The sequence below is a fragment of the Medicago sativa genome, chromosome 7 (assembly GCF_051527215.1).
Source record: "Medicago sativa cultivar Bolivia chromosome 7, Bolivia_mono, whole genome shotgun sequence".
Taxonomy (NCBI): Eukaryota; Viridiplantae; Streptophyta; class Magnoliopsida; order Fabales; family Fabaceae; genus Medicago; species Medicago sativa.
Window position 1 is genome coordinate 58681027 of NC_140755.1, and position 7412 is coordinate 58688438.

Here is a 7412-nt window from a genome sequence, read left to right on the forward strand (position 1 = left end):
AAAAGAGATAGAGAAAGAAAGAAGAGAGAGAGAGAGAGAGGGAGAGAGAGAGAGAGGGGGAGAGAGAGAGAGAGAGAGAGAGAGAGAGAGAGAAGAAAGAAACAGAAGCAATTATCCTGGTTCCTTCCACAGTTCGGAAGTAGTCCAGTCCCCCTTGCACTTCCAAGGAAATTTTCACTATAATCACACAAGATTACAATTGCTCAAGCATACAAGCAAGAGACTTCAAATACTCAAGCACACAAGCAAGAGATGTCCTATGCTCAAGGACACAAGCAAGAGACTTCCTAAACAAACAAATTACAAAGAATAAGTTTGATTGAACACTTGATATACAATCAGTGTTGTTCACAATACAAAACTGTTCGGACCCTAAGACTTAAAAATTTCTAAGAGATGAAAGTTTATAAGAAATTATAAGTGTTTTGATGCACAATGATTTTGACATAATTTTAGCACTTGTAAAATATTGCAGAGTCTTTACTAATCTTCAAGTCTTCATTCATTTATATAAAGGTATGAAAGAGACGTTGTAGAGGTGTTAGCACATCAAAGAGTCATTGGAGAAGTTCGATCAATCAACAATGATTTGTTGCTTGATATGGTTAATGTCCTAAGGGGGAATAATTTGAAAACCATTCCTTGATAGGGAATTAACTGTTCCAATCCAGTGTAGACATAGTTTTTTTTTTTTGAAAGACCAGTGTAGACATAGTTGTAGCTTGTACTATGCGCATGAAATGTTGGAGTAGTGGAGGTAGTGGTTCTACAATTGTGTTATTGTCCTTCACTGTCTTTTTTCTGAGGATAGGCATCTAATGCCTTCTAATTCTTTAGAATATTCGTTGCTCCAGTCCTCTAATTCCTTCTGCATATTTCTATAATATCCATAATAACTAACTTCAGGTTCTTCACTTCAGCTTCTAATGAATCTTCAGAATCTGGGTGAACATCTAAGCTTCCCCTTGAAAATTCCTTTGCTCTAATTTGTTCTTCCAGAACTAATACTTTGTTTTAAGACATAAATTTTATAATATGGTCCTGCACACTTGAACAAATATTAGCATATATATCCAATTGAACTTTTAATATCTTGTTATCATAAAAACATTATAGGCGTTGTTAAACTCATTTTGTTCCAACATTCTCCTCACCGAATCATCCGTGGTGACTATACCCCCAAGAAAACACCTTAAATATCTTGTAAAAGGCATAAAACAACCATAAATTTGTCTTATTTGGGTGATTTGATGTGCTTCTCGTTGTAGATTTTATGTGCTAATAAATATTGGTACAAATTTTTTTGTCACCCCAGTTAATAAAGTGTAAATATTTTTTATTCAATATGTGGATTTTTATGTGCTTGTTTTTGTATTTGAGAAATGATAATTGAATACATTTTTTGACAAAAATATGACTTGGTATACTACTGTTCATTTATACTCTTTTTTTTCGTTTTATTTTTTCTTCTCTGCAACTCAGACTCTCTCTTCTTCTCTGAGAACCACTATCCCCTTCAGGCCACCGTCCACCGTGTTGACTTGACCACTTTGCAACTCCGTTGACCATTGATGGTCGGATATGGCAAGTGTACCAAATCGTTTACCAAGTAATAAAGTGATAAGTAGAGTATCGTATCCACAAGGATTGTCGTTTCGTCCAAACAATTCGTGTTACTTATTTTTGTAAGTTGACGGTATAAAAGTTAAGTTTCAATTTTAATATGTTTGCAACATAGCAAGTTTACCTGTTTTTGGTTGCAGAAAAGTAAGCAGCAGTTAGGATTCTTTGAATCCCCCTATATATATTTTTGGATATTAAGTAACAGTAATGTCGCGTTTATTTATCTTAGGTAGACTATACAAGTGATGAGGTCGTTGGGATGTTACTAACCTACTTTGGTTTATCCCTCCGATGGCTAACTGCACATGTTGATCGCACGGTGATCCTTACGTGCGGGGTCTTGCTAATTCAAAGGTAATTGAAACATAAACTTAAATTGGATTTCTAGTGTTTTCCAAGGCAATCAAGACCAAGGTTCCCTTAGGTCTGCCCATATATGAATCTTATGACACTCATAGCACACTCTCTCTACGTTCTTAGTAGTTCTGCAAACGGGCATCCCTAATCTACGTTTACCTTACCAAGGGTTTCAAGAGAATGATTCTATTAGGTTACATCTTATTTCCTACAGCTAGGCACTTGTTTTCCTAATTACTAATCACTTAATTCCTAAGTTCGGTAGGGCACCACCCAGTCTTAATAGTTTTTCGCCACTAAGTACCTACGACTAGGGTCAACAATCTTTTCAGTATCTTTGGCTAATTAATAATCACTTACTTCCTAATAGATAGTTATCAGTAAAAGAATATAAATATCAAGATATAAGCATCCAGTTAGTGATAGCAATATTAGGCCCTGTCACAACCTAAGTACCTAATCTAGGGTTGCACCTATCACAGAAATAAATTATTTCCTAATAAAAGTTAATAGCGAATAAAAAATAAATAAAATATAAGTGACATTAAATTAATAAATATCCAACAAAAATATACAGAGGTTCATCTTAGAACTCTAACCTAAAAAGATTTAGTTACACATGGTAACTAAAAACAAATTACTAAAGATAAAAACACACCTTAGAAAATCAAGGAGAAGATATAAACTCTCCCGAAGCTCCAAAGTTGTCTTCCTCTTGAACAGCCACAGTTCTGAACGAGAAATTCTGAATGAGGAAGGCTGGTATTTATACTGAGAGTTTCTACCTGAGTTTGGGCTAAAAGTGTGGGCTTTACCCAACACGAAAGCAGGAAAAGACAGTTACGCCCCGCATTTTTGCATGCACGGGGCGCATGACAGATGCACGGGGTACATGAGAGTGCAACCCAATTCATGCCCTAGGCGCATGGTACGTGAATCCATGCCCTAGGCGCATGGTTTCTGTTTCCTGGGCCCAATCTCCGATTTTCTGTCGTTTTTATGTCTTCGTCTTCAAATAACTTGACTCGGAACTTTGGGAACAAAATTCCTCCCATTTGTAAATCTTCTGAGGCCTCTTGAATCTTCATTCTTGTTATCCTGAATCTTCACAATTCTTCAGATGTTCTTGATTTACTGATTTGCATGATTTCTTCGTGAATTACTTCAAAAACCCCCTAAAATTGCTATGTTTCGGGAAAACTAGAATTACAGACTCAAATATAGAAAACATTACAAAATTTCCAAAATCATAGGCTAATACTCCTCCTTTTTGCTGCTAAATCCTACTGAAAATAACTGAAAAACATGCTCAGAATAACGTAAGATGACCTGTCGTCACAACCCTGAACTTAGATTGTTGCTTGTCCTCAAGTAAAGATAGAAAAACATAATTTATTCTTTACATTTTTTCAGGAAAACCATACCTTTCCGGGAGTTGTGCTTAAGAATCATTCATCACATTTATAGCAGAGCAACAACTAACTTACTACTGTACATTCAAGCGGGTCCGGCTTGGTGAAAGGAACCTGTATTCTCAGCCATACTCTCCTAAAACTAGTAGGGCTTTTCATGGCATTTGCCCACTCCAGTCGTCACATGACTGTACCTTGCTATAAATTTGAAACAATTCTAAACAGACAGTCAAGTTAAAGTTATTCACACACTTAGAGGACTTTGAGGGTTATAACTTGGCTTAGGTTAAATGTGGATATAATTTGGGAAAGTAGGCTAATAAAAGAACTTGGAGTTAGTTCACTAACCTAAGGATTTTTAATAATTAACATTAATGCATTGTCATCCTTCCTTCCTTGATTCAAACAAGATGGGTAAAACAGTAAAACTATTTGTCTTTTTATTTTTGACAGAAACATACTTTTTTTTAAGAGACCATTTTTTGCTCTTGATTTTTTTTTTCTATTTTTTTTTTTGTGTAGATCCATGGTCATCTACATATTTTTCATTTTTTCTTTTTCCGACAAATGTGTTCTACTGTCACCCCACCCCAAACTTACAATGTTGCTAATTCCAAATAGCAACCCCAAACCTAGTTTCAAAGCATGTGTAGTCATAATAATACCATCTAACTTCAAGTGAAATCAAACAGAGTGCATTTAAAGTGTAGGACTGTGACATGATTTGTCACTAATAAAGAAAGAAATTTTCATCTGGAGACTCAAAGTGGTTTCACAAAGGATAATAAGAATATAACAGGGTTGCTTGAAAGGCACAAGGTACCAAAGAAAAATTGCCTCGTGTGTAATATAACATAACCGATCGTCCGTAAAGTTTGAGGATTTACTCAAATTGATAGAGTACATCACATCAGATACAAACATCGCTAAAAACACAAAGAATGAATTTGCGAACAAACACACAACATCCAAGTTAATAGCATACACCGGAATGCCTACAAATAATATGATAAAATCTAAGTCACCGAAATTCTCATGCTTCCGGATCTGCAACGTTGACGCCCAAATCATTGATTGAACTTGTAATTGACTGATGTCGATCTTTCAATAAGAACTAAACGAACACCGCGACAAGACGCGAAATCAAACGCCGCACAAGACGACTAACAACACAACGCCGCAATTAGACGACAAAATCACAAAACCACAAAAGAAAAAACTTGATATATGTGAAAACCACTTATTTAGATTGAAAGAAAAAAAAAGATGTAGAGGGGTGATTTTAGGTCAAAAAATGACCTAAAACCACCCCTCCTCGATGAATGAAGGAGAAAGAAAGTTTAGAGAGAAGTTGGAGTTTTTCTCACTAAAAAACTAGGGCCGACTGTATATAGTTATTTAAAATTAAGTTAACCTAAAGTTTTAATTTCTTCTTAAGTAACATCCACATGTTTCAATGGTAATGCTTTCTTTCTTTTTTTCTTCTATTATATTATTATTATCACATGCATGATTTATACTTTGTATTTGGAAGTGTTGTTATATCTATGTTATGAGAGTTATCAAAAGACATAACATCAACTTTTTTGGTTGATGTTATCAACATCAACTTGATTCATGGATGATTATTTTCAAAATGATTATGTAGTTTTTCAAATTTCGGAGATCAAGAGATTATCAACTAATGACATATTAGTAAAAATGGTGGACATCAATTAAATTATATTAGTATTAGATTAGATTAGATGAAAGTGGTATTATCACCAAGACGAATTTTTTTTTCTCCTTAATATGAAACCAAAGTTCTAAATCTTCCCTAGTTGAAATAAAATTTCCAAAACTACCATACTTTTGACCAACTCACCCCCTTGTCTTAAGTTGGACTTGCGACATACACCTATGTCTCAATTCCCTCTTGTGGCATACCCCCATTTCTAAAAATTTGTAATTTTTTTGTCTTCATTATATGCGTCAAGTCTCAAGGGTTTTGTATTTTTTTTTAATTTCATATATCGCAACTTGGTGTTGAGACATTCTTTTTTTTTTGTCGTTTTTTATGTTTTTTATTTTAATAGAATTACTTAAAAATTTTAAAAATAATTGAAATAAATATTTATTATTTAAGATGACACATTTAAAGGTACAATGCAATTAAATGTCTTCTTTGAGTTGTTCCACACCATGGAGGGGGTGCATTTCTTGGTTGATTTTGCCGTGCTGGAGGAAGCAGGGGCATATGGTAGTATAAGGGAGGGGTAGCCCTTGCTACCCCAAAAAAAAATTATTTTTCTGAGCGAGTAGGTATATTTTTATATTTAGCTACCCCGAATAATATATATTTAGCTACCCCAAGTTTAATTTTAAGTGAAATAATTTTTTTCTATCTTTATTTAGCTTCCGGTCGAACTTCAAATTATTTGATAATGTCGTATAGGAACTGAAAGATTAACATCCAAAAGTGATAAATAATAACAATATTTGATTTATTTAACAAATAAAGTAATACAATTGTAGGCCCACAAACTCTCAGCCCACCAGCACCACACAATTAAGGGTCTGTTTGGTAAACACCAAAAAAGAGCTTTTAGCTCTTAGCTTCTAGCTTATAAGCTCATTTGACAAAAATAGCTCTGTTTGGTAACACTTTTTGACCATGAGCTTATAACTTATTTCACGAGCTTATAAGCTATTTTTCAGAAGCTATTCCAAGTAGCGTTTGAGCTTATAGCTTATAGCTTCTCATATTTTCTTCCACTTTTACCCCTATTGTTTTATCTAAAATCCATTTTTACCCTTTTATTATAATTTAATTCAAACCTACAATTCCCTAATATACATCCCTCGTTTTTTTCCCTGATAAATATACATCCCTCGTTATTATTTTTTTTGACAAATACATCCCTCGTTATTGTTTATCTCACTTGCCTTATGTTGCTGACAATATATATACCTCCATTTATCTTTTGCCTTATGTTGCTTACAATATATACCTCCATTTATCTTCTTCTTTTTTTTTTTTTTTACAAAATACCTCCATTTATCTCTCTTGCCTTATGTTGTTGACAAAAAATATATATACCTCCGTTGACAAAAAAGTATATATACCTCGTTATACTTAAATAAATTTTTTAGTGAATAAAATTTAATTTACAATATAAAAGATATATTAAATTTATAAATTTCAATTACTTTTTAAAAAACCAAATTGAATTAAGAATTCCTGAATATTTAAATATCAAGTTATATAAACTTTATATTTTGAATTAATAATACCCTTTTATGTCATTTTACATTTATCAGCTAGTTAAACCGCTAATTTTACCAAACACTTCAACTAGCTTATCAGTCATCAGTCATCAGCTAGCTTATCAGCTAAAAGCTATCAGCTATCCGCTATTTTTACCAAACAGAGCCTAATAAAACAAGGATGGCTTTTTAACTTTTCACTTTTCACAATCACAATACAATTACACACTACGATGGAATAGAAGAGAAGAGCCACAAACGACATGGTGACCTAAACAGCAACAACTAACATGAAGCAACATAATTAGATTCGATTGATCATTGATCTCAATTCACACAGGTTTGATCTCAATTCACATTAATCTCATTTAATTTGAAACCAATTTTTAATGTTTTGCTTTAGAATTTAGCATATATGAGATAGCACCACAAGCTGTTAAAATTTTGGTTAGTTTTTATGGTTACTATATTTTTATAGTTAGGTTTTTATATCTTTTTATGTTTTAGTTAAGCAATTTCTTAAAAAAGTAGTTTTGGGTTAGGAAAAACAAATTAGGTTAACAATACCGTATAGTTCTAGTTCTTTTTTTTTTTTTTTTTGTAACATTTCACTTAAACAACAAAAATTCTTATGTTTATTTGATTTATTATTTTAGGTATGAGTAAAATGAAAACTATTGACACATTCTTTAAAAGAGTGGATACAAATGCTGCAAGTAGTTCCTCTCCAATTGAAGCATCCAACCTCAATGTTTCACCACAAGAACAAGAACA